The sequence below is a fragment of the Amblyomma maculatum genome, chromosome 4 (genome assembly GCF_055883805.1).
Source record: "Amblyomma maculatum isolate TAMU_Amacu chromosome 4, ASM5588380v1, whole genome shotgun sequence".
Taxonomy (NCBI): domain Eukaryota; kingdom Metazoa; phylum Arthropoda; class Arachnida; order Ixodida; family Ixodidae; genus Amblyomma; species Amblyomma maculatum.
Window position 1 is genome coordinate 124,729,057 of NC_139347.1, and position 27,253 is coordinate 124,756,309.

At 47.6% G+C, this 27,253-nt stretch overlaps 1 pseudogene across 1 annotated transcript; it reads left to right on the plus strand.

Annotated features, from left to right (window-relative positions):
* Positions 1-1,447: 1,447 nt before the first annotated feature.
* LOC146192301 (uncharacterized) lies at positions 1,448-5,800 on the plus strand (annotated as a pseudogene). Its single transcript, XR_014706753.1, has 4 exons — positions 1,448-2,974; positions 3,039-3,203; positions 3,384-3,561; positions 3,652-5,800. The product of XR_014706753.1 is annotated as an uncharacterized LOC146192301 (transcript).
* Positions 5,801-27,253: the final 21,453 nt, after the last annotated feature.

The window sequence follows — 27,253 nt, forward strand, 5'->3', positions numbered from 1 at the left end:
GTGCGAAAAGCATTTTGACAATGGTTACGTTAGCAAGACGTGGTCTGCAGAGCGCGGTGGTGTTGTGTTGGCCACAACTCGTCGAGTCCTGCTTTCATCAAATGCAGTTTCAACTATCTTTCCGAACTGTCCCCCCTACCTGTCGAAATCTGTGAAGAGGAGGAAAAGACCCGCGAGCAGGGAATGAAAGCTTACCTCTGCATAAAAGGTGGTGTCTGAAGGTGAAGGCTGCTAGAAGTGTGAGGAACACATGGAAACGGACTCAGCACCTGCTATCGTTTGTGACATTGAAACTCCTGGCTCGCCATACCCCGGCCCTTCGTGCAGCAGTAGCCACGGTGAGCACGGGGACACGGGCCCGATGCATGTCAGTGTTCACGACACTGAGGACGCTGTATATATTCCAAGTGACAGTGCATGCGAACGTTTTGCGCGCCTTTTCCAAAATCCGTGCTGTGCCCGGCTCCCGTTCATATATTGGTCTTGGTGCAGAGTTGACCTTGAAGGACATATGGCACTTGTTTTCCATCTCATGAAAGCGAAATCAATTCCGCCTGCCCAGCCTATAGATTTGTTCATCAAGAAAAGCCTAGAACTAGACGAGAACTTGAATTCAAAAGCAATTGTGATGGGAAAAATGATCCGCATGGAAGGCCTTGGCATAGTGCGCCCAGCTGTTAACAGTAAAAGATTTCCAGGAGGCGTTACTGACACTTGATGTCTTATACGTGTTGAAGGCAGTGAAATGACATGTAGCCGGTGCGTGCGCTTGCGGCATACGCTTCAAATTCACAAAAAAAGGCTCCTTGTCAGGAAACAACAGCACAGATCATACAAGTGAGCCCGGGTTTCAGCAAGCCCAGAAAAAATTGCTGCCGCGAGGAGCGCATGTGCAGCCCTCAGAAAATCGGGAAACCGCCTGATTAAGCGCGTGCAAAAGCTAGAAGAGCAAGTAAAGAATTAACAGCAAAAGTTTGGAGCCCTCTCTGAACAGAGTATAGGTGAGAGGCTTGATCACCTCAACTTACCAAAAACTCAACTCCCATTGCAGAGTACCTGTCGGCTGCGAAAGCCATAACTAAGAAAAACCGGCGCTACACAGAGTCGTGGTTCCTCCTATGACCCAGGGTGCCTAAGAGTATGCCCCAAGCTTTCGTACTCTCACCTGAATCCGACTACTTCCGAGATGAGGGTAAAGCTCGCAACGCAGCTCTTCAGCAGGAGTGTTGCGGATGGACTTCAGTATTATTCCAAGCGTGGCATCCATGGACTAAAGAATCTGAAAGAGACAGTAAGTTTCACACTCATCTTCAACCACCTCGACGCACTCGACCGAAGTTTCCCTGCGGAAGGGATAAAATCAAGCAGCCATGACATTGACACCCTGCATTCATTTATAAAATGGTTAGACACATGGGAGAGGGGAGTATCCTGCGGGCGAATTAAATCAAGCAGCCGTGACATTGACACCCTGCATTCATTTATAAAATGGTTAGATGCATGGGAGAGGGGAGTATCCTGCGGGCGAATTTCGAAAGGCGCTTTTCTTACAGAGTCCACATCTGAAGGCTTCCGCGTCACAGTGCAGTCAAAGCTGGAACTCGCAACATATTTGTTGGAAAAGTTTGGGTACAAATACATGGTGATGTCAAAATTTAATCAGTACGTATTGGAGCGTTTCTTTGGTACCATCCGGCAGGTAGGTGGACCCGTCCTTGCCGACATTCATACAGCTTGTGGGGATTCACAATCCCCTTCCTCCATTATAACGCCCGCGCTTAACACGCGTGATTACGCGCTGGCAAAGAGGTTGGCCGTTGGCAGAGGAGAGGGCATGCTGGCCACCCCCCGCCGCCTCCCGGGCCTGCGGCGACGCTGCCGCGGGCTTCCCTCTTTCCTGCCGGCGTAACTGGGAGACCTCCTCTCCCATTCCATGTCGAGGAGCGCAACTGTAGCATCTCGCTCGGGGTTCTTCGGTGGTTGATCCCACACGCGCGCGGTTCATGATTTCTGCCGAGGAGACCACCGCCGTCACCGAGAATCGCCCACTGACCGTAGGCACTTACCGCAACGGGATGCGAGTGCAAAGCCGTGTCAGGTGTCTCACCTCCTTGGCGCGCTTCCCTATTAGGTGGCTTTTATTTCATCCCCGTACGCGGCGTTCGCTCGCTACACGGCGGTTGTATTCGTATGCTGTTGATTTGCCGTCTATAATTACTCGGACAGATTAAAGCTCGTTCGAGTGCGCAGTTCATGTTTGTCCCCTCTGGCCCGAACCCGCCGCAGTGGCGATTTCTCGCACCGCGGGTTGGGGGGTCACAGCTCTGTCTGCTAGGGCTGGCACATCGGGGCTAGAAGACGACTGTAGCGTCTAGCCCCCCCGTGGTGCATTCTTGCCAGAATAACCCCCATAAGCTGCACAACCTGCCAACTATCTATAGTCTCATACCCCCAAAATTCGGAAACTGTAAAGTTGGAGATGATGGCAGAGCTCAACGAGATTTGTCGCTGTCGACCTGAAGTCGTTTTTCAGCTATGATCAGATTAAAGAGAACAAGCTGGATGCGCCTAAAAAGAAGCTTGACGGATTTGTAAACAATGAAATTGAGTGCGAAAAGGTGCTCGACCACGACTACACAAAGCCAGATGAAGCAGACTGCATAATTTATTATCTGACAGGATAGGCTCGTAGCGAACGTCGTTCCCGCGCCGACTAGGGCGCCCCTCACGGCGGCAAGCACACACTCGGAAGGATACGATCGGCCTGCTGGCGTTCGGAAAGCCCTTTTGGGCTCTGTTTCGCGCGTAGCTGTTGCCTTTTCGGAACAATGCCGAAATGCAACACGAACTGCTGCGTCGTGGGTTGCAACAGCACGTACACCAATTCACCAGGAACGAAGTTTTATAGGTTTCTGAGCCAACAGTATGAAATAGAACGGCGTCACCGCGGGATCACGCTCGTCCGACGGCAGAAGTAAGCTGTTTTATGTTCTTGCAATATTCCAAGTGCGTTAACGATGAATGTGTTGCTTTTACAGCAATGACGGCAGCAACTGGAGACCTGCAGTGCATAGCAGGATATGCAGCAAACATTTCGTCGGTGGTGTGAAATCTAAAGAAGGCCACCCTGCTTACCACCCGTCGATATTTCCCGCTGCATATAAAGCGACGAGTTGGCCTCTGTCAAGCGACCGCTATACGAGGTTGAGCATATATTTTTTGAATTTGCCCTCAGCTTGAGGTAGTGTGGCTAATGCCACCTCATTTTGTGCATTGACAGTTGATTTGGTTGCGTGATCACGGTGCTTTAATGAACCAATATTGTTTTGCTGTGACTACCCACAAATGCGAAGCGACGAAGTCTTTATTTTTTTTTTTGCCAGAAGAAGAAAGTGCCAGAAGCAAAAGATGCAGGAGGAGCGATAGATATCCAGTTATGACAATCAACAAACAGGGTGTGTCTCAAGCCCCGAACCACAGATTTCAGACTGCCCGCCTTACAATGACGACGTAGTGGCCTCCGTCGGCGGCCAGTCTGCAGATGACACACATCGTGTGGATGTAAGCAAAAGTTTACTGCATGTAATTTGTGCTTTTCATTGCATTTAATTTGACTGGTGTGCTAAGCTGGTTTTAAAATGCTGGTTTGAGGCCTCAACAATGACTGAAGACGGCAATGTTACTTTCAGCGTGAACTTCACATTTCTATCAGAGTTGTGCGATGGAAATGCTTCATCCTACATAAGTCACAAAGAAGTGTGCAGCACAAGCTTGGGCAGCTCATGCAGTCCGGGCTTTTCGGACAAAAGCACTGGACCAGCATGCAAAGAGCCTTTCTTCACGGGGTTCAGATCTCTTCAACACGATCAAAACTCCTTTTATGCGCTGACAGCAATTAATGTTTCATTATTTGCTCTGCTGTTAAGCATACTGCCACCTGCTTCAAGGAAGATGAATGAGCTGTCCACTGAGAACAAGATTCTGTTATTTCTGATCAAACTTAAACATGGGCTGCCATTTTCTGTTCTTGCTGTTCTTTTTGGCGTCCACAAAACAACGGCCTTTTGCATCTTCAAGGGTCTTCTTGTAAGCATCCATGCTGCAACAAGGAAATGGTTATACTGGCCATCACAAAGAGTCGTTCTGGCTACATTACCTCCATGCTTCAAAGTACACTATCCAAAATGCAGAGTTGTTATAGATTGCACTGAACTTGAAACTGAAGTGCCTCCAGGAATTGAAAAACCAAATCTGTGGTATTCGGACTACAAAGGAAGGCACACCATCAAGTACCTTGTTGGAATAGCTCCAAATGGCCTTACAACTTTTCTTTCAAAGGGGTTTGGACGTCGAACTAGTGATACTACGCTAACAGTTGAATCAGGTTTTTTGTCTCTTCTTGAACCAGAAGATGTCGTCTTAGCCGATAAAGGATTTCCAGGCATAAAAACAGGTGTTGGCTCGCAGGATGCAACGTTGGTGACGCCACCTTTTGCTACCAGCCCACAATTCACGGAGTCTGAGGTGGATGCCACATATGAAACTGCCTCCGTGCGCATTCATGTAGAAAGAGTGATTCAGAGGCTGAAAATTTTTGATATCATTACACGCAGGATACCACATTAGCTGACTGGTTATGCTGAGGAGATTCTTCATGTACTAGCAGTGCTCACAAACCTGAAGACGCCCATTTTTTCCAAGCCACCGAAATAATGAGGCTGAAAAGGGGAAAAAATTTATTGCACGCTTTTTATATACACAAGAAGGGTCAAAATGACTGCCCTTACTGCGACATATATGAGGCTTTACATGTCACTGTATTAAAAGTGTACAAATTAAATACAGCAGTTCTCATTAATAGGCACTTTTTTCTGGTCTCTGTTGGTGTTGGGATGGCGACACTTGTAAAAGGATACTGCCTCTACATGAACAATACTAAATTAAGTAAACACATCACATGTCTGTACATTCATGCAATGCCCTGAGAAAGTGCTCAAAATAAAAGTTTCGCAGCTGGGGCACTGCAGACGACAGGAACTCATCATTTCTTTTTACTTGGATTGTGAATGAGTCCACTTCTGTGTGTATATAAAAGTAGCAGCGCTGCAAGCCTAGCATATGCAAGCAGATTTGTATTTGTGTGGAATACGAATGGCTTACATTCTGGCTTAAATCCAGAATGTCTTCACCGCACAGGTATTTCAGCAAGGGTCTCTTGGTCAAGCTTTGTTGTCTTCTTGAGAATGGACACTTGATTTCAAGTAGCACTGCGCTGCCGTCTTCATCCCTGAAAGTTAAACTTTCTATTTGGAAGAACAACCCAATGAAAGTGATTACCTGAAAATGCCGTCGGGGGAGCACGCAAGCCACGGCTCTCCAGGACAAACTACCAGGCCGAATTGGGCGACATTCATGTTGTGCTTCTTTTCAAACGCCTTACGGGCTGATGGCTCCTTTAACAGCCTATACTGCACCTGGTAGCCATTGTCCGGCACCTCAGTAACAATGGTCTTTGCACGCTCGTAGAGGTTTTTACAGCAGGTCAGAATCCTGTGTGCCTGCAGAAGACAAAAGGCAGGGAAAAGACTACGTCTGCATTAGCGCAATCAGTGTCAGGGTCAGAAAATTGATCAAGCTGCAAGATACTTCTCTTTACCTTTGTAGCAGTTATTCTCGGAAACCTTTCATTGGCCCAAAGACTACGATCAAGCGCTGTCCTAGCTGACAGGTCAGGCACATCTTCAGGCGGCATAGCGACGTAGCGTTCATAAATTCGTCGCTCCGGGCCTGACAGCCTTTGGGGGAGAGAGGGGGGGGGGGGACATTGCGAGCCAGACACAATAGCAGTTAATACATCTTTGTTTTTCAATTATGTTCTCTTAGAGAAGAAAAAATATGAATACTTAAGTACTGTACACTAGGATACAAACCTCTCTAGGAAGTTAACTCGTTTAAGAAGTATTTTGTTTCCACACTGCATGGCAGTAAAGTTGTGGAACTCTCTCGATCCTCTCCCATTCAAAAAGCACCAGGGCTTGCGCAGAGCTATGAGGAGGGGTTGTAGCCGGCTCAGCTGGCATACACTCTTCTGCGCTCAACGTATCTATTAAGGGGCAGTTAAGGTCACCGAAATATTGTGTGACATGGTTCAGTGGAACCTCCTTTGCACGCACTGAAAAATCGCAACATAAAAAGACTCTAATTTACAGCAACCTGTGCGAAAACGTTTTCCGGAGTAAACAGAGCTGGTAGTGTTCCTCACCTTTTTCTTTTTTGGGGACAGCAACGTTAGAGTGCCTCGGGTATGCCTTACGAGACGCCGGTACGCCCCAAGATCGTGGATGAGAGGTTTTCGAGTCGCATTTTCCATCTTGTACGTACAGACAACTGCTGCGGCGTGCTTGCATTTCCCTGCGATGCCAGCACGGCAATCGCAGCTCCCCGCGAAGATTCGTCTTCTGCCGTCGACCTGCAAGCATTATGTCATCTATAATTCCATTCGTCCACACGGTAAAACGAAGGTACTTGCGCTGAGCTTCACGCATCTCGCCGGTCCGTTGATTTTCGTCTGTGGAATACACCTAGCTGTGACCTCCAATCTGTGCGAGTCGAGCAGTTCCCTAACCTCGTAGACGTGCCCCGCTTCAAATAGAAGCCTTCCTTTCTCCAAATTCTTTCCCCAAAAAAAGCTGTCAAGGTCTTGTAGCTCCCGAAACCCGGCTAAAATTAATAATGGCACGTTGTTTGCCGCCATCACTGGGTTTCAAACACGCAGTGCGAGCGCCGCTGACTGCGGGAGTAATCCTGCCACATTTGAGCAGCAACTCCCCAGATGGCGCTAGAGGTCCGAAAGACGGGGGGGGGGGGGGGGGGGCGCCTCCTAGCACGTGCAACTTGCCTGTACCTCTGCCGCAAACTTCTCAAATAAACATCATGTGAAGAAAGTCGAAGTGGGCTGGTAATGCCTGTTTCAATTTCTGATCAGCCGGAGGCTGCTCTTGTAGATATCAAGACAAAAGGACCACTGCTGCACCCAGCATCTGATATTTTTCAAATGCTGGAGAGGGCGGTAACAGCTGTCCGAAAATACGCTGCGAAACCCGATGCTTACAACCTCACCATCGACAAAATGCTTGATAAACATCGCTTTGCATTTCCTTGTGCTGAGCACAAAAGAGATATGGCAGCACAGTTTCTAAATTACTACGTTGCAATGAGGATGCGGCAGTTCGGCAGGCAGAAAAGATCGGACAACAGCAAGTCGCGCAACTTGAGAAAGCTCACGAAGCTTGTCTAAGCCGGGTAAGCCGCACACGCGGATTTGACAGCTAGAGAGAGCCTGGTACGAGCAGCTGGTCTTCGAGCACATCTCCTTTGTCTTCTACGAGGGTCCATGTGTCCAGCAGTGCGCGGTGACGCGAAGTCAAACACTTGTGGAGAACTTTGACAGGACAGAGTGTACGCGGTGATAGCTTATAGATAGTGTACGTGCGTGTATCGAAGAGAACAATGGCGTGCGGTGCTGCTCGTTTCTCTGTGTTTTGATATTAGTTTTACTGTATTTGCAGTTTTGTTTAAGGGTTCAAGTACAGTGATACCACTTGCATTAAATGATATCAGAGGCATGCTTTATACTGCCTGTTATTTTGTTCAATTTTACAATAAAAAATTATGAAAAAGGGCTACAAATCCTGCTCTGGTAAATCACCTATAAAAGGAAAACAATCGATTGTAGGGTGCTTCCCCATAAGATCAAACAAAGAATGGTCGGTCGATCTTCTTCGGAAGACTGAAATCACGTTTCAGATATGTGGTGGAGTGGATGAAGTACAGGGTAAAGAATGTGCCAGTTCTTGTGCTTGCATGTTGTGTGCTCAACAACATTTGTGAACATTTGAACGACCCAATATTACCATAGTGAATGAACGAAGCTCAGCAGCTTGACTTGGTGAATCCGCAACCAACACGCTCTACGGACATGGAAGTTGCAAGTGGAAAACAGGTGCGAGTTGCTCTTGTTCGCTAATTCGAGCAAGCCGGAGTGCACTAAATAAAGCCAATATATTCTTCACAACGAAAGCAGACACTCATTATTTATAAAAAAAAATTCTCCCAGCAGGTCCACTAGTTTTTCTTGCGCTTTTACTTGCCTCTTTCTAAGCGTGCACTCATGCCTTGAGGTTTCATCAAGGGCTATGATGAGCTGTCATTGGTTTTCAAGAAGTGCATCCTGGAAGTTTTCTTGTGGGGAGGCTTTTTACTTGAATAGCTTTCCTGGGCAATACCGCTTCTGCTGTGTCTGATTGTGGGGAAGCTACCACACGTGATGACATGCCTTCTGTTTTGAAAGGCTGGCCAGATCATCGTGTGATGGTGATGGTGGGCTGGTTGACTCCATGTTTAAAATAATCTGAAATAAAGATGTCACAAAGAATTATTGGTGATTTTACTTTAGGATGCATACAGGAGCTGTTTTTATTGACGAGCAACATTGAGTAAATTTGTATGTCTAGAGAAACAACAACTGTGACTTGAATGACAAAGGCTCAATTATGCCCAAAGTATTTCAGAGGGAAACACTTGCATGGACTCCGAATATATTTGTCTGCACAACACTGCAAGTGGTCCACATAGCAGGTCAGAACACAATGAGCCGTTTTGTTTTTCAGATTTCAAAAACGCGCGCGATGCTGCTACAATTTTGTTTTCTGCCTAATGATGCTGCGAAAGCAGAAAGAAAATGCGTCCTACCTGTTCAACCGTTTCATCTGCGAAGCGCACACTTTTTTGAATAAGGGAGCGGTCATTTACCGGTAGACTGCCTAAAATTCTGTGCAGCTCCCTGAAGAACACCCGCGTCGTTGCTCACGCGCCCGCTGTGTTACTGCGTTACTCTCCTGAAAACAAGGGTTCACATTGAATTCATAGCACGAGGTAAATTAGTTCCCACTACACCATTATGACAAAATCACTCGTGCTTCATATTAGTCAACATACTTCGTCCACATATGCACACGATCTCAATTCTCGATCATCATGGTGACAAACTGAACACTGGCTGCTAGTAGACGAATGTTACACGCACATTTTGCTATCATGTACTGAAAATAATAGACCATCTGCCTTTTGTGTTCATCATTTTCAACTCTCACGATCTGAAAACAGACCATTTCTTCTTTGTCTTCACCATTGTCAGCTTCATTCTCTGAATGGTATGCGTGCATGGAAAAAAAAAACGATGCTCATATACTTTTAGTTCAAGTTGTCAATTTTCGCTTGAACCTGCTTCTGCGACCTGACTATGCCGTTTGCACGGAGGCTGCTGTAGGCTGGGCCATTGTCAGCGTCGATGCCTTCCGAGATCGAGTGGGGTCAGGCAGCAGACCGTGTTCGGGTTGTAGGTCTTGGAGTCGGCGGCTGGCGCGGTGACCTGTAGGCTGGTTTTCCAGGGCGACAGGGACAAGGCTGGGGTCTTTGCTTGAAGGATCAAAGGCAGCACCTCCACCAGATGTCACGTAGTGGTGACAAGGCCGTTGACACCAAAAGAACCCTAGCAAAAAAGTCCAATAGAAAACTAATAGCCTATCAGATTATTGATATTGGTTTTATCGGTCTGCCAGAGTAATGGTCGTATGGGTATCCTAGCCTATTGGTTTTACAGGTCTGCTGGAGTATTGGTTTTATAGGTCAATTGTTTACTGGTCGTATAGGTTATGGTTTTATCGGTCCTATGGCATCTGGTAAAACAGATAGGTCTGTAATGCTAGTACACCGATAGCTGTCAATAATCTGATAGACCTACAAAACCAGTAGGCTTCCTACTGGTTTTGTAGGCCCTATGGAATATTGGTCTCATCGAGTACCTGCGTGTGTTTACCTCTCCGGACACCTGAAGGGGATGAGTTACGCAGCAGGTGCATGTATACACATTTTATTCCACAATGAAAGCGGCTACGCATACTGGCACATAATCCAAACATTGACTGCATCCAGGTAGCCCTCGATTCCAAGATTGCGGACTTCGGCCCAATGATGTAGTCTCTCCAATACAAAGGCACCTGAAAGAAATAAAAAATTGCGGTACAGCTTGAAAAATAAGCGATTTCAAGAGCGCGACACCACCACGACTTCAAAAAATCGGCGCACATATATACCGGCAACCGCGATTGCGCGCGTATTCATGCGGAGGCAGATACTGCTGAACCAACATTCCATCTTGTGCCTCACCACAAGTTCTGCCACTTGAGCACAGTGCGCACAACGTTCAAAAACAGATTAACGCTAAAAAGTTCCATCAATACTTTCAAGAAATCGTGCCGACAACTTTCAAACTCGGCGCTGCGTTATATCACACCGCGCGATTCAAATTCCTTTGTTGGCGTGCAGGCAACGGCATTCTGCAACGCAAAGCCACATCGTACACTGACAAAGTATAAACGTCAGCCCGAAGTTGCAAGTGATGCACACACACCTAATCAAAAGCTGAACGTGCGCTGGAACGTTGATATCCTCGAGAAGCACCCCGAAAAACGGCGAAAACTTATAAACACAGGGCACCGACCGAACTGCCGCCAGCCCGATCAGCGATCGCGCCAGCGCCAGGGTTGCCAGGTACTCACAGCGTGACCCGCCAAATTTTTTGCTCGATGTAGCCCAAAAATAGCCAAACGTCGAACCATAAAAATAGCCCAAATAGCCAAAACAGAAAACTTCATAGTTACAGTACACAGTTTATTTCAAACATTTATTAACATGTCTGCTGTGAAGTTTTGAATTCACTTCCAAATGAATGTAAAAAAGAGTATCCAAACATCACTCACTGTACATTGCGGCGGTATTGAAGCGCTCCAAAAAAATATCTGACGGCACAAAGTCTTTGCAGCATTTACCATTTTTCAGCAGTGCAAATTTCACATGCAAAATATTTTCCAAGGTTTCCAAAGACATTCTGTTCCGCAAGTCGGTTTTTGTTAGAGTGACATGGCTAAACACTCGTTCCACAGCAGCATTGGATACAGGCAGCGTGAGTAGAGAAATGGCTAGCTCCGACAGCAACGGAAATAGGCTGACTCCAGCACTGTTTTTGGAACGCAGAACGTTTTTCCAAAATACTGTCACGGAGTCGTCTCGGAGTTCACTAAGCTTACATTGCAAAAGGCAGTATTCGGATTCCATTGCAGAAACAACTGATGGATCTATGAATTTTGCAAAGGCCTTGTAGAATGCATCAAAAGAAAACTTGGCAATATTGTTGCAGTGCAAGAGGTGAAGTTCACTTAATACCTTAAAATTTGTTGGAAGGCGCTTTAATGTGCTTTTGATGCAAGCGACCAAAAAGTTTCGGCAACGCTCAAGAATGGCGATTTTCTTGTCGTCGCCGAGGGAAGACTTCTCTAAGGAGTCGCGAAAGACGCTTCCCAGCTGACAGGCTCGAACATGCATCAAATGGCTTTCCCAAGCTGAATCGGGAGATGCATGATCGGGAAGTACGATCCGCCTAAGCAAACACTTCACAAACGAGCTTAAGTCTTCGAAAAGTTTTGATGGATCAGGGTCCTCACTCTGAAATACTTTGTTGAGTTTGTCAAATTCGTTAACAATGGGGCTCAAGAACTGCACATACAAAAAGTTCTGGTCATCATTGTACATCTCACTCAACATTTTAGCTAAGTAACAACGCTCAGCTGTTTTTGCGACATCGAAGTGCGCCTTCAGTTCCAGCCACTGGTCAAGAATTGCACGGAGAGCACCAGCAATGCTAAGCCAACGCGTCGCACACACACCAACCAACTTTTTGGGGGTTGATCCAGAGTTAATCGCAGCATAAATGCTTTTATAAAACTCTTGACGCTTTGGAGAGTGGGAAAACCAGTTAAAGGTTTCCCGAACAAGGTAGTCAATCTGTGTGGGTAGTACATCCACTGCCTCGTTACAAGCAAGGTGAAGGGAGTGACATGCGCATTTTACCAACACGATGTTTGGGTTAACTTCCCTCATTCTTGTGTACAGACTATTGTGCTGCCCGCACATCACACTGGCTCCATCAGTTCCTATACCCACACAGTCACTGACAGAGAGATTAGACTTGTCGAGGAAGTTTTTCAACTCACAGAAAAGTCCTCCAGATGATGCGTCCAGAACTGGAACTAGTCCAAGGAACGCAGTTACAATTGCGCTGCTCTCGCTCGAGTAGAACCTTGCCACAATGGCAAGCTCTTTTGCCGAAGACACGTCTGTGCTTTCGTCCAGGATCAACGAAAATTTTCTTCCCTTCAGCTCATCCAAAAGCATCTGTTTGAAGGTTGGTCCAAGTACCTTGTTCACTAACGCCGTACACTTGGTTCTTCCCATGGATAGCGACGACGCAGTGGTCGAATCTCTGAAACAGTCGCTGATGAGCGGCGTCAGGTGGTCAGCGGTAGCAAGCGAACCATGTACGGCGACATACGCCGCCAAACGCAGCTCCGCAATCTTCGCTTCATGTCTGTTGCTGGCGGCCCTTGGCTGCGAGGTGACAAATCTATCCATTTGCCTTTGTTCGGGTGCAGTCGACGACTGCATGCTTCTAGCATGCTTTTCGGTTTTTCTATGTGCCTTCAGATCTTGCACGTGTGCACGTAGCTCTGTTTTGCAGGCTGTGCAAAAGGCCATATCCCCTGAGGGTGAGCGCGTAAGCCAATCTGTAATCAAAAAGAAAAATTTGTCACGCGCTAATGATCGAGACTGGCATGGTCACATGGAATGCACTCCGAAAAGCGGAACATAATTTTTGGACTGGTACAAACAAGCACTAAAACATTAAAGATGTTCAACGTACCTTTGAATGCAGGATCTTTTTCCCATTCTTTTCTGTACGTCCGCGCGTACTTCGCCCATTTGCCCATAGTGGCGTCGAGAAGCACGTTTCACTATATGCGGACTGTTAAACCTCCACCGCTGTGCTCAAAGTTCTTGCTGCGGAATCAGTGGTTGCCAGTGGTGCAGGGGAAATTAAAACTGCGGGGGTGATAGATGGCCGAATGTAAGATGGACAGGACTGCCTTGAATTGTCACCAGTACTTGCTTTTCGTGTGTTTGAATGGGGGGTATGTTGACGGTTTCAGCGAACGAACCGAATGCACAACTTGCGGAATTCTTTTCTAATCGAAAAGTCTCGTTCACTCCCAGTCTTTGGTGAAATGAAAAGAAGCAGGCACCTCTTAAGGGGGCACTCACAATAAGTCGCGAACGTTTCGCAGGGCGGAAGTGCGACGAATGGTATTCAGTCATGCTCGAGAACCAATTGGCTGCTGGACAATCCTCATTCTTTATTTCACATAGAAAGGGTATTCAAACAATTTTCCCATCCGACCCCCTTTCCCCTAGTGATCTTGAAGGGTTTACTTAGAAAGGAGCTAGACTTCCGTCTGCTCGTTTCTTCGAATAATGAGTGGCGCATCTTGGAACGAGAAATTTCTGTTGGAAAACAAGCCTTACAGAGAAGCTGAGTTCTGCAAATTGTCCATTCAATAGACCACTTTAACACCATCGGCAACGCCGGGAAGCAGGAAAGGGAAGGAAAAGAGCTTCGAGCTTTTGTCCAGGCACACCTCACTACCAACCCCGTCATGTGCGAAGTCCCCCATTCACTCATCTGTACCCTAATCCCCTATGCCGAACATTCATCGAACCACAGGCTGCGAAGGCCCGTCTTTCTGACAGTCGAAATATATACTTCGTCTCACAAGAATTTTGCAGCACTGTGAGGCAGGGAAGCCCTGGCCCATTTAGGATCTCGTGCATTAGAATAGGCAATTGTGCTCGGCGCACTATAATAGATAATTTGTGCTCCTACTATTACCCCCACCAATTCGCAGGGCGAGAGATGCACAGAAGCAAATTACCTATTGTGCACATGATCTGGGTTGGACAAGGTTACCTCTGCCTTTCGCAGTGCTGCAAACAGCTTGTGGGACCAACACCAATTCGCAGGGCGAGAGATGCACAGAAGCAAATTACCTATTGTGCACATGATCCGGGTTGGACAAGGTTACCCTAGCTGCCTTTCGCAGTGCTGCAAACAGCTTGTGAGACCAAAGTGTGGGCCTAGAATGTACACTGGCAGTATCTTCTAGGAAAGAAAAGTGCGCTGGTTGCTATTACTGTACACACAGCATCGCGGCCCACTGCTAAACCTTTCTGGAGAAAAGGCTTTTGAAATGGTTTGGACCTTTCAAGCGAAAATGCACAATAGCCCAAAGATAGCCAAATAGCCAACCAACAATATTTCCCGCCAACCACAACATAAAGTAGCCCAATTTGGCTATTTATAGCCCAACCTGGCAACCCTGGCCAGCGCCAATGCCTCTACGGAGCTGCGCATGCGCGCCCAGAGAAGAGGTGAAAGGAGGATGAGAGAGGCCAGCACGGGAACGCTTGCGCGGGAGTAAGAGTGGGAGAAAGGAAACCTACCTCTCCGCTGCGAAGCACCGCCGGCATCGCGCTACCGCGGCGGCAGCTCGAGCCGTACTCGTCGCGTGCTCGATGTCGACTCCTCTCGCTTCGGCGGCGGTTGCACTAACACCGTGGTTGCAGTTGCTTGGACGCGCGCCTCAATCCATTTCACCGCCATTTAGTGATCCAGTATCAACAGCGTCGCGCATCTTGCGGCTCCAACCGTACGTAGTTTGTTGAGACCTCGCGCAGAATTAAGTGAGAATATTTTGTGTCGCGGCGTTCTCAATTGTTATTACGGCTAATATTGTACGTTACGGCAACACTCAATAAACGGGATGAATGCGTGAGTTTTGGGGATGTGTCCGAGATGGAAAAGGAAACAATGAAAAAGACCTAAAATCTCCAACTGACTGATCCTGCATGTAAGACCCATAAACAAAGGCACACTGATGTATCAGACACATGAACCAATATGTAGTGGTCTATAAGACAAGCATGTATCAGCCTATAAGATGTATGGGCTTCTGCACTGGTCTGATACTTTTCTTATACAACCCACAGATAAACCTATGAAACCATATTGCTTATAGGACAAATGTGTACCAGTCTATAAGATTTATGAGTTTCTGCATAAGTCCCATAGAAATGCAGATACAACACATAGAATACCTACAGAACCAACACCGATTCTTATAGAACCAATAACGCTCCCTATTGGTATTTTTTGCTAGGGAAGACACAGGCTTGATGGTACTGAAATTAACTCTTTATTGGGCTGACTTGCGTCCGCAAAAGAACTAAGCAACTCGGCGGCGGCGATAGCAACAAACGTGCTGGTCGATCGTCGAACAAAGAATGCCCGTCACACTCGTCAACACTCAATTTAAAGGCTGCTCAGAACAATCTAGATAATGTCGCAAATAGCTACCAGCACAGGCTGGAACATAGTAGAAAGACACAGGAGTGGCCGGAATCTTCGGGATAGATCTCGGTGCACCTTGCGCTACAACGAAAACTGATAAAGGTGTGACTCGCTACATCGAGCATTAACAAAGAATACGGAACTGCTACGCGATCCAGAATCAGAGTGATAAGGCCGTGTGCTGGTGGCTGTTAAAAACAACAAATACTGTTTTGAAGGTTTCGCGGCGTTAGCATCATACACTTTGGTAGTGTGCTTTTTGCCCCTCAATAAGTCCAAATTATCTTCCCATAGCCGTATTAGTTCCCATGTCTCCACTTCATTCCACGTCGTTTTTGGTTGGAGCGCCGGCTGACGCTTCGCTACCGAAGGCTGTGGGGTGGTACACGTCCGTCGTCCATCAAAGTGCTGCACGGCTACACGTGCGAGGGACAGATCAAAACAACTTGTGAAGTGACGCAGTGATGCCAACTCAGGTCGGCGTTTTATCCCTAAATTGACCGCCCAAAAATCCCTAGATTACAATTATTTTGTTGTTAATGCAGCATTTCACCTCTAACGAAGTGGCCGCGCAGTTTACTCTTTTGTCAGTTTGTGATAGGGATGAATAAAAGCGTATTAGCCGCAATTTTAACTTTTTTTTTCTAAATGTTTTTTGGAGACAGTCCACAGATGGCGCCAGTTTTTACAGAGACGTACGAGCGAGGGTACAACTGTTGGGGAGGTGCTGAGCATTGTGTTTTCTTTTTATTTTGTCAAACTTTTTTGTTTTGGTCGGACTTATGTAAACCGACGTCCACCCGTTGCAAAGCACATGATTGTGACATCATCATCATTAACATATCGCATGACGTATGTCTGGTCACTGGAGGAGCAACATCGGTGGCCGATTCCCCCTCGGTCAACGTTGCCCTCAATCGCAAGCGAAGTTCAAGTAGACAACTCTCGCTTTACCGAAACGACTTATGTTTACGCGCAAAGAAGCCACGCAGCTCATTGACAAATAGGTGCAGTTGATTCTAAGTTGAAAGTGATTGCATTGTCTGTTAAGCTCCGTCAACACATCGAAGTACTTTATGTAGACTAGGGTTGTTTTGAGAAGCAGACAGAAAGACGAAAACACCTGACTTTGTGAAAGCCCCCTCCTCGCTTCATACAGAATACTCATAAATGGTAAAATGACGTAACTTACCGTGCAGTCCTTTATTACTGATAGTCGCAATCAAACATCGTCGAATAGTAGTTGGCGCGACTTAGATGACATGTGACGAGAAACTGATATCTGCAAAAATGTATACTTGCAAGTTACACAGCAATGATACAGACATAGGGTTGGTAATTACAAAATAAAAAAATGATACCATACAACTGAGGACATGTTTTTTGTTTTAATAGCACGCTGAAAGAAAGTGGTCTGGAATTCTATATGCGTGGACAAAAATAATTTGCACTTATTTTTTTTTTTTTTGCAAAACCCTGTGCAGAAGCACTCCTTCGATAACATAAAATTTGCACGACAAAAATGAAACTATGTACATCAAACATGCATTCAGTGTCGATACTCGCGTACAGACATAGCTTAATTCTTAATTCTATAGAGATATGGCACACAAATACAGAATTAAGACACGCACACAGTCCTCAAGTCTTAATCGTCGTACATATCTTTGTTCATCTTCAAATGAGAAGGAGTGATCTTGAAGCTGTAACAGGAGCTGTTCATCAAGGTTCTTTTCGCATGCAGCAAACCACACAACGCGTCCGTTGACAACCTGTTTCGTTGCTTCGTTTTCAAAAGGTTTACTTGCGAAAACACATTCGACAGCAGCGCTCGAGTGTGGTAGGCACAAAAGGTTTTTTCATGAAATTGAACAGCAGGGGGTACTCTTGTGATCCGTCTCCTTTTCTCATTTGCGATACGTTGTGCCAGAACTGACTCGCAGTCATGTCAGTGTGGTCACTCAGTTCCATGTTGCGGAGAAGTCGCCATTCCCTGTCCAGTTCGTTTACTTCCCTTTCTTTCGCGATAAGGGGAAAGGAGATCGCAAGCGACGCGATTGATGCAACTGTCTTGCCCATGACAAGTTTCGGGTTGAGGACTCTGAGACGTTTCATCTGTTCACTTTTTAGTGGGAACCACAGGTATATCTGATGAGCTGGTTCAATAAAGAAATCTAAACACCGCAGCCTAAAGTTGTGAACTTGGTTGCTGTTTAAGCCGTGCGTGTTGCCGGCTAGTGCGGCAGTTGGTTTTGCTCCTAGGTATACTTCGTCCAACAACAGGAACTTGGCTGGGTCTTTGTAGCGCACGTCAGACAATGGTGTGGCCTCCAAGTAGTCTCGCTTGATGTAGCATTCCAGAATACATTTCAGCATGGCTGAAACCTTTTCATGCAGCAAGTGAATTCGGGTTCCTTCTGACTGCATTTCTTTATTTAGGTCAGTGAAGAAAGGCAGCACATACTAAAGAAACTCGAGGTAGAGCTTTGTTGACGGGTCGCTCAATTTTTCTAAAATGGCTTCTGCCGCAAGCAGGCGGTCCTCAGCTGCTGCTTTTTTGAAAAACAAAATCAGGGCTGGCATCTGCTCAAGCAGGCGTGTTACAACAACTTGGAGAGACAGCCATCTTGTCAGGCTTGGGTGCAACAGCTTGTGTGGCTTCACCTCTGCGAGCTTCTGAAAATCTTGGTAGGCAGATGTCTGCTTCGGCGACAAAAAGTAGTGGAAAACATCGCGTGCCAGGTCCTCAACTCCCCGTGGAAGATTTTGGTAGGCAGATGTCTGCTTCGGCGACAAAAAGTAGTGGAAAACATCGCGTGCCAGGTCCTCAACTCCCCGTGGAAGAGTTTTACACGCATACGAGGCGCACAGATGGAATGGATGGCAAACACACTTCATAATGAAGAGTCCTGGAATCTCTGCTTGCAGAAGTGATGCGACGGAATGATGTGCACCCATCATCACGTTTGCTCCGTCGGCCGCAAAACCAATCAAATTTTTCTCATACGGAATTTCCACAGCAGTAAACACTGCCTTAACACTAGAGTAGAGAGCGCTGGCAGTCGCATCACTGACTGGTACTAAGTCCAAAAATGCATCCATTATGCCGCCATCGATGTTCATTACTCAGGCGACGAGTGAGAGATGCTTGACTGTTCCCTTGTCAGTGGATTCGTCCACCAGGAGGGAGAACTTCTGTTTGCGCAAAAGCTCACAAAGCGCTTCGCGACTCTCGCCCCCAAGCACATTCTTTACAAATGCAGCGCACTTGGTCCGGCCGCAACTTACGTTTTTTGCAACCTGCGAGTCGGCACATGACGTCTTAACAACGTCAACTAAATGCCCCATGGCATTAAAGGGATACTGAAGAGAGAAAGGAAGTGGGTTTGCATCGATAGAATGCCGGTTCCTGATTACAAAAAGACCACTCTTACTGAAAACAGAGCTGTTATAAGGTAGTAAAGAAGAATAACAGAAATACAGGTATCGCCACCACAGCCAAACGGCCGAGGCTCGCAACTACAAATCACGTGACGCGCTAGGGATCCGGGAGGCTGACAAATGCGAATTACGTTGCATGTTTGAATGCGGTAGTACGTTTTTTCTCAAACATGATAACACGCTTTTATCGTACGTAAACGACGGCGAAAAGACAACGTAAACGTTGCAAGACAAATACAAAAATATACTTGGAGGCGCCACAGGCGCCCACTTTAGTTTTGGTTATGTTTCGGCTCAGGCATTTCGGGCGCACTCGGATAGTTTGTTTGAACCTGCAGCGCCTGAATTCCGAGCTTGGAGCAGCAGATGCGCCTTGATGGTTCCCATTTGAGCATTCGGAGGCACGAGCGAGCGAAATCCGCTACCGCCGACACGCTCCTTCGTTCACACTTCTGCGCCAACATATCGCCGCCGTTGCCGCTTCGACTGCGACCTGACCGCTTGACTGCAGCTACGTACGCCACGAAAAGCATACATTGATACAAACTATAGTCGACGACGAAGCGGAGACAATCAGTGGCTAGTTGATGTAGACGATGAAGTGGTTGCTAGTTGGCGTAGACGACGAAGTTGGTTGCCTGGAACCGCGCTCAGACCGCTGCTCGGACCGCTCTCGGACTTTGACAGTCTTCTAGGCTCAGAGCGTTGCCTGGACGTTTGGCTCAATACCCGTTACAGTCTGGTGGAGGTGCTGGGTACGTTTTCCCACGTTTACACGCTTCACGACGGATCTGACTCTGGTCCACCAGCGACTCAGTCGCCGCCTCCGCGGACAGTCGCCTGAAGTTGGGCCCCTTTCCACCCCTACGAGGATCACGCAGCCGCAACTCTCGAGCCACCTCGACATGGCCACTGATCCCAGGCTCTCAGCTCCGATCCTTTGCACCCGCCTCGAACACCACCATCTTTTCACGGCGACGTCTTTGAAGACGCTGAGGATTGGCTGGCTACCTTCGAGCGATTGGCTCGGTACAACGGCTGGAGTGACGAGCGAAAGCTCAATAATGTTTACTTCGCCCTAGAAGAGTCTGCGCGTACGTGGTTCGAAAACCACGAGGGCGCCCTTACCACCTGGCAAGCATTTTGCCATGAACTTCTGACCACCTTCCCCAACGCCGATCGCCGCGAGAAAGCTGAAGCTGCACTTCAGTCCAGAAACCAGCGGCCAAATGAAGTGTACGCATGTTCTGTGAAGACATGACCCGTCTTTTCCAGCGCGCAGACCCCAATATGAAAGAGGAGACGAAGCTTCGCCACCTCATGCGTGTAGTTAAGCAGGAGCTGTTTGCGGGCCTCGTTCGCAGTCCACCGCGTACCGTTGCTGAATTCCTCGCGGAAGCAACGACCATGGAAACGACGCTCCAACAACGGGCCCGGCAGTACAACCGAGATGTCAGCAGCCTGGCCCCAGATGTTTTTTCGTCGTGCCATGGAGGCGGTGCGGACGCCTTACGTGACCTCATTCGGTCGGTTGTTCGAGAGGAACTCCAACGTTTCCTTCTGTCTCAGAGTGCGCCAGTGACCTCACTGACCGAAGTCGTCAGAGATGAAGTACGCCAGGCTGCTCGTGAATTCCCGGTCACCAACGTACTGCAGCGCGGCGATGAAATGGCCACGCACACATCCGTTGTTCCTCAGGCAGTTGCCTACGATCCTGTCGCTACCATGCCTCCACGGGTCGACGACAAACGAACGTACGCGTTCGTTGCACGTCAAGCAGCTGCCTGTGGTCCTATTGACCCGACACCGGTGGTTAGTCACATCAGTCCGTATGACGTATCGGCTCAAGCTGTGGTGCCTGTTACACGCCCTCGCAAGTCGGACGTGTGGCGTACGCGGGACCGCAGGCCAATCTGCTACCACTGCGGGGAGGCCGGCCACCTTTACCGTGCATGCCCGTATCGCCGAGTGGGACTTCGCGGCTTCGCACCCGATGCGCCCTGTCCACGGAACGGCGAATGGCCGCTCGAAATGGAAGCTCATCTGTCGGCCAGTCAGAGGCCTGGGAGATACAGGCGCTATGACTCAGGATCGTCATCTCCGCTGCGGTACCGTTCCCCAAGCTCTCGCAGAGACCCCAGCAATACTGAGCGGCATTCTCAAAGTCCACACCGGGAAAACTAATTCCAGCGGTCTCCGGAGGCAGGGCCGCTGCTGTCGGAAAAATTGAAGATCCTCCACCGCCGATACACCGATACGCTGATTTCTCACAGGGGCAGGGTAGCGACAGCATCCGACGGGCTACTTCTGATTTGTGCGTGACACTTGACGGAACTAACACGATCGCGTTACTTGACACCGGTGCAGACTATTCAGTGATGAGCCACGCCCTCGCCCTAGAATTGAGCAAAGTTGTGACGCCATGGTAGGGCCCTAGCATTCGCACGGCTGGAGGTCACCTCATTAGCCCGGCCGGAAGGTGCACAGCCCAAATTGGCATCCGCGGTTTCGTCTACGTTGGGGAATTCGTTGTCTTGCGTGAATGTTCGAGAGATTTGATTCTGGGGCTCGACTTTCTGCAGGCAAACGGTGCTGTCATCGACCTACACGAGGCACGAGTCACATTCTCGACCAAACGGGCAGTGACACGCTTAGACACCCGCGATCCCTGTAGCCATGCTCTGCGTATTGTGGAGGATGATCTCACGGTGCCACCACGGTGCAGTGTCGTAATGCGAGTGCAGAGTGACCTATTTCATGACTTTGAGGGCATGGCGGAGGGTCATATCCCGCTGCTGCTTGAGAGCGGTCTCATTGTTGCCCGAGGCCTCGTCCACCTACGGGATGGCTGCACTACCGTTCTGCTCACCAACTTTTCGAACGAATTTCAGCACCTCGTCAAAGGCACGGTAATCTCCTTCCTCCAAGGCGTCGCGGAGTGTCCACATTTGTGCACCGTGGAAGAAGCCCTTCAAGACGACACTGGACCTCGTCACGTTCTGCCACCTGTCGAAATAAACACCGAGTTATCGCCGGCTCAGAAGGATCTTCTTTCAGCTGTCTTGGCAGATTTTGCAGACTTTGCAGATTTTGCGCCAAGCACCGTATAACAGACGAGACCACGCGCCCCGTATGCCAACGCCCATACCGCGTTTCTCCAACGGAACGAGCAGCGATTCAGAGACAGGTCACCGAAATGCTTTCCGACGATGTCATTCAGCCGTCTACAAGCCCGTGGGCTTCGCCGGTTGTTCTCGTCAGAAAGAAGGACAATACTCTGCGGTTCTGTGTCGATTACAGAAAACTTAATCTCGTCCCTAAAAAGGACGTTTACCCACTTCCCCGCATAGACGACGCACTCGATCGACTGCGAGATGCACGATACTTCTCGTCGCTAGACCTAAAAAGTGGGTACTGGCAAATAGAAGTGGATGAGAGAGACCGGGAGAAGACGGCTTTCGTGACACCCGATGGCTTGTATGAGTTTAAGGTGCTACCGCAAATAAAGCATACGAAGCGTTCTTAAATATATTCATGAATTGCTATGACTCTGCGTTTCCTCTACAAAGAGCAAAAAAGCGCAAAAAGAAAATAAAGAAACCATGGATAGATAACGCATTATTTAAACGAATAACAGCTAAGAATAAAATGTTCCACAGATTTCTTGCTACTAAAGACGTAAACCTATTTGCGGAGTACAAGAAATTTCGAAACAAATTAAACGCTGATATAAAGAAATCGAAGTTAAAATATTATGAAGAAATGTTTTCGAAAATAAAAAGTAATCCTGCAAAAATATGGAAACAGGTAAACGCCCTCGTCGGCAAAAACCTAAATTCCCCCCCATTGCAACAAATGTTTTTAAACAGCAATGTATACAGCGGCAAACAGTTAGCAGATGAAATGAATAAGTACTTTATCAATACAGCAATGTGCCCCCAACACCCAGCCGACAACAGAAGCAATGTATGTTCACAAATTAAGTCTATAGTACTAAGTGCTGTTACGCCAGCGGAAACTGAAAAGCTAATACAGCAGTTAAAGCCAAATGCGGCAAGTGGTTATGATGACATACAAGCCTCGACCGTGAAGTATGTTTCGTCTGAAATTAGCCCTGTATTGTCACATTTAATAAATGTATCTATTTCAACTGGCATATTTCCAGATCAGCTTAAAATAGCTAAAGTGGTACCTATACACAAAGGAGGAACGCGAAATGAGTTCACAAATTACAGACCAATTTCAGTCTTACCGGTATTTTCAAAGGTATACGAAAAGGCTATAAATAATCGTTTGACTGGGTTCATCCAGAAACACAAGATAATCTCACCCTTTCAGTTCGGGTTTCAAAAGAACAAGACGCCCGAAGAGGCCCTGCTTAAAGTAAAATCATTAATTATAAAAAATATTGAAACAAGAATGTACACTCTGGGAATCTTTCTTGATTTAAGAAAGGCCTTCGATTCAGTTAACCATGAAACTTTGCTTTATAAGCTCCACAGGTATGGAATACGAGGCGTTGCATCAGACCTTATTAAAAGCTATTTATCAGACAGACACCAATTCGTAAATCTCAATGGAGAGCGCTCGGAAAATCTAGAAATAAAACTTGGAGTACCCCAAGGTTCCATACTAGGTCCCACACTATTTTTGTTGTATATAAATGATATAACTGAGGTTAAACACACACCTGAAATAACCATCTTTGCTGATGACACTAGTATATTTTTCACGGGCAAAAATGTGCAGGGGATCGAAAAGGAAGCCAATCTTTACCTATCCCAGCTGTCTATCTGGCTCGAGAACAATAGTTTACAGCTGAACACGCACAAAACAAAGTTTATACTATTCAAACCAGTTAACAAAGTTTCTAAAGAAAACATTACACTTAAATACAGAATGGAATATATTGATCAGGTGTCTACACAAAAATTTTTAGGTGTCTGGTTTAACGAAGATTTATCCTGGACTCCGCATATTAATCACCTTCTAACCGATCTTTCCCGTGCCGTAGGTTGTATTAGCCGTTTAGCTCCTCTTATCCCTCTCTGGCTTAAAAAAACTTTGTATTACACATTATTTTACTCGCGTCTACTTTATGCAATATTAGTCTGGGGTACCACGACGAAAGGAAATTACGATAGGCTGCTTGTACTGCAGAAGCGCATTCTACGTCTATTTGAAAACTACAAATGTAAAATAAGTGACTTGCCAACCCAGCCACTCTTCCTAAAATATGATTTATTACCAGCCAACAAGGTATATTACTTTAAACTGATGCAAATCATCCATAAAAGAAAGCTGTACACAAGGTACACAGATATATCTCCGCATTATAGCTTTCGAACCCTTGTACATAAAACAAAAAAAGCCAGAACCAATTATGGCAAACAGGATATTGAATATCAAGCAGTAAAATTACTAAACCTTCATGAACACAGGATTGATCTTACGTTACCATTTAATTCCTTCAAATCAGCATATAAAGCATTCCTAAAGACCACGGAATATATTTATTGAATATAGCTGCACCCATCTGAATCCAAATGATCAGTTTTCGTTTTTCTTGATTTTTTTTTTCCTTACAGTCTATGTCGTCATGATATTTCCAGTCAAATACAGATCCATATTTTTATTGCATTTTTGTTCTCATCTTCGCGCTGTCGCATATTCTCTTATGTGTTTGTTTCGCTCCAAGGTGGTGTTATACTGTAAACTGCATTGTGTGTTCCTATGTAACTTGTATATCTATTTTTTGTTTTTTTAATTTGCTGTATTGTTAATCAGGACATTTCCCTTTGTATGCGTCGTAACGTGTTGCCTGTTGCGAGCTGCACATGGGAGACGAGGCCTTGTCAGGTTACACACCTTTTGCCTCGTCTTCCACTTTCACTTGAAAGGAAAATAAAGTGAACTGAACTGAACTGAACCGTTCGGCCTATGTTCGGCACCGGCCACGTTCCAACTCATGATGGACACCGTTCTGTCCGGTTTGAAGTGGCAGTCGTGTTTGGTTTACCTGGACGATGTCGTCATATTTTCGACCACCTTCGACCAACACCTAGAAAGGTTACGCCTTGTGTTAAAAGCTCTCCGAGACGCCAGTCTGACAATCAAACCGGAGAAATGTCACTTCGACTTTGAGGAACTTCGCTTCCTTGGTCACGTGGTCAGCGCAAAAGGTGTTCGCCCGGACCCTGAAAAGACAGCTGCCGTTTCTGGTTTTCCCCACCCTACTGACAAGAAAGCGGTTCGACGGTTCTTAGGTTCGTGCTCCTATTACAGACGCTTTGTATGAGATTTTTCGCACATCGCAGAACCGCTAACCACACTGACTCGAGATGACACGCCGTTCCTGTGGGGAAGTGAACAAGAGGCCGCTTTCCTTGAGCTTCGCAGCCGCCTACAGAATCCTCCGATACTAGGCCATTTTGACGAAAACGCCGCAACTGACGTTCACACTGATGCCAGCAACGTTGGGGTTGGTGCAGTACTAATTCAGTGGCAAGACGGTGCAGAACGGGTCGTCGCTTACGCGAGCCGAACACTTACCCGCTCCGAAACCAGCTATTCAACAACTGAGAAAGAATGTCTGGCGGTAATATGGGCCCTCACCAAGTTCCGGCCATATTTCTACGGCCGACCTTTCCGCTTTATAAGCGACCACCATTCATTATGCTGGCTCGCGAGCCTCGGAGACCCCTGAGGACGATTGGCTAGATGGAGCCTTAGATTACAAGAGTATGGCGAAAACAGTCGTATACAAATCAGGACGGAAGCATCAGGATGCTGACTGTCTGTCGCGCTCGCCCATCGCCATATGTCCAGAAGAAACGGCCGATGATTTTCCCTTTCTGGGGGCTATTAGTACTAACCCAAATGGCGCAGCTGCAGAGAATGGACCCAGAGTTAGCGTCACTCGTCGACTATCTGCAGGGCGTCGACGCCCGTATTCCCCGTGTTTTTCATCGTGGGCTTCAAACGTTCACTCTGCGTGGTAACGTGCTCTACAAGCGAAATTTCGCTAACAGTGAAGAGACGTTTCTCCTTGTTGTGCCCTCTGAGTTGCGCCGAGATATATTGAGTGCCTGTCATGATGAACCCACCGCCGGCCACCTGGGGGTGAGCCGTACACTTGCACGAATTCGTCAAAAGTATTATTGGCCCAGGTTACTCCCATCGGTGCGGGCGTATGTACGCTCATGTCGTGACTGCCAACGTCGAAAGTCTCCGCCATTGAAACTCGCTGGATTTCTTCAGCCTATTGCTCCGCCGAAGACCCCGTTCCATCAAGTGGGCATGGATCTTCTCGGTCCTTTTCCGAAGTCCTCGTCTGGCAACCGTTTGGTAGTCGTCGCGACAGACTACCTAACACGGTACGCAGAGACCGCATCCCGTGTTAAAGGTACTGCAGCCGAAGTTGCTCAATTTTTCGTTCGTAACATTGTCCTACGTCATGGCGCCCCCGCCGTGGTAATCACTGACCGTGGAACAGCTTTTACGGCTCGCCTAATCCGGTTGGTCATGACTCTGACTCACACTAGCCATCGACGTGCGACGGCGTATCACCCTCAGACCAACGGGCTGGTGGAGCGCCTCAATCGCACCCTCACCGACATGATTTCTATGTATGTGGACGCAGAACATCGCACCTGGGATGCGATTTTGCCCTATATAGCTTTCGCGTACAATACCGCCACTCAAGAGACGACGCGACTGACCCCGTTCCAACTTGTCTTCGGTCGCCAAGTGAGCACGCCGTTGGATGCCATGATGCCAGTTAGTCCTTCTTGCGGCTCTGACGCCGAACTTGGCGCCGACATCTTTGTTCAGCGTGCTGAGGAAGCGCGGCAACCAGCACGCCTCAGAATCCACCGACAACAGGCGAATGACGCTGCTCGGTATAACTTCAGCCGAAGAATCGTCACTTACGAGCCGGGCGACCTCGTCTGGGTTTGGACACCTGTTCGTCATCGTGGCCTATCTGAAAAATTACTGCGCCGATACTTCGGCCCTTACGAGATTGTTCTCCGTATCAGTGAAATCACCTACGCCGTTGTTCCCGTAGCTTCAGCTCCATCCCGAAGGCCACAGCGCCCTGAAGTCGTGCACGTGGTTCGGCTGAAGCCCTATCATGATCGTACATGACTGAACTTTTCGTCAACGCCGCTGGGTCCTTGTGACACTTTAGTGCACCCTTTCGCTGACTTCTTCCTAGTAGCACCGCGTCGCATCGAGTCGACGCTACAGAGGAGGGGGGCAGTGATACAAACTATAGTCGACGACGAAGCGGAGACAATCAGTGGCTAGTTGACGTAGACGATGAAGTGGTTGCTAGTTGGCGTAGACGACGAAGTTGGTTGCCTGGAACCGCGCGCAGACAACACCACCTAGAAGACTGAAGGCCCCCGCACGGCGGCGTGACGTCACGCAAGTCAGATCGTCCTGGAAGTG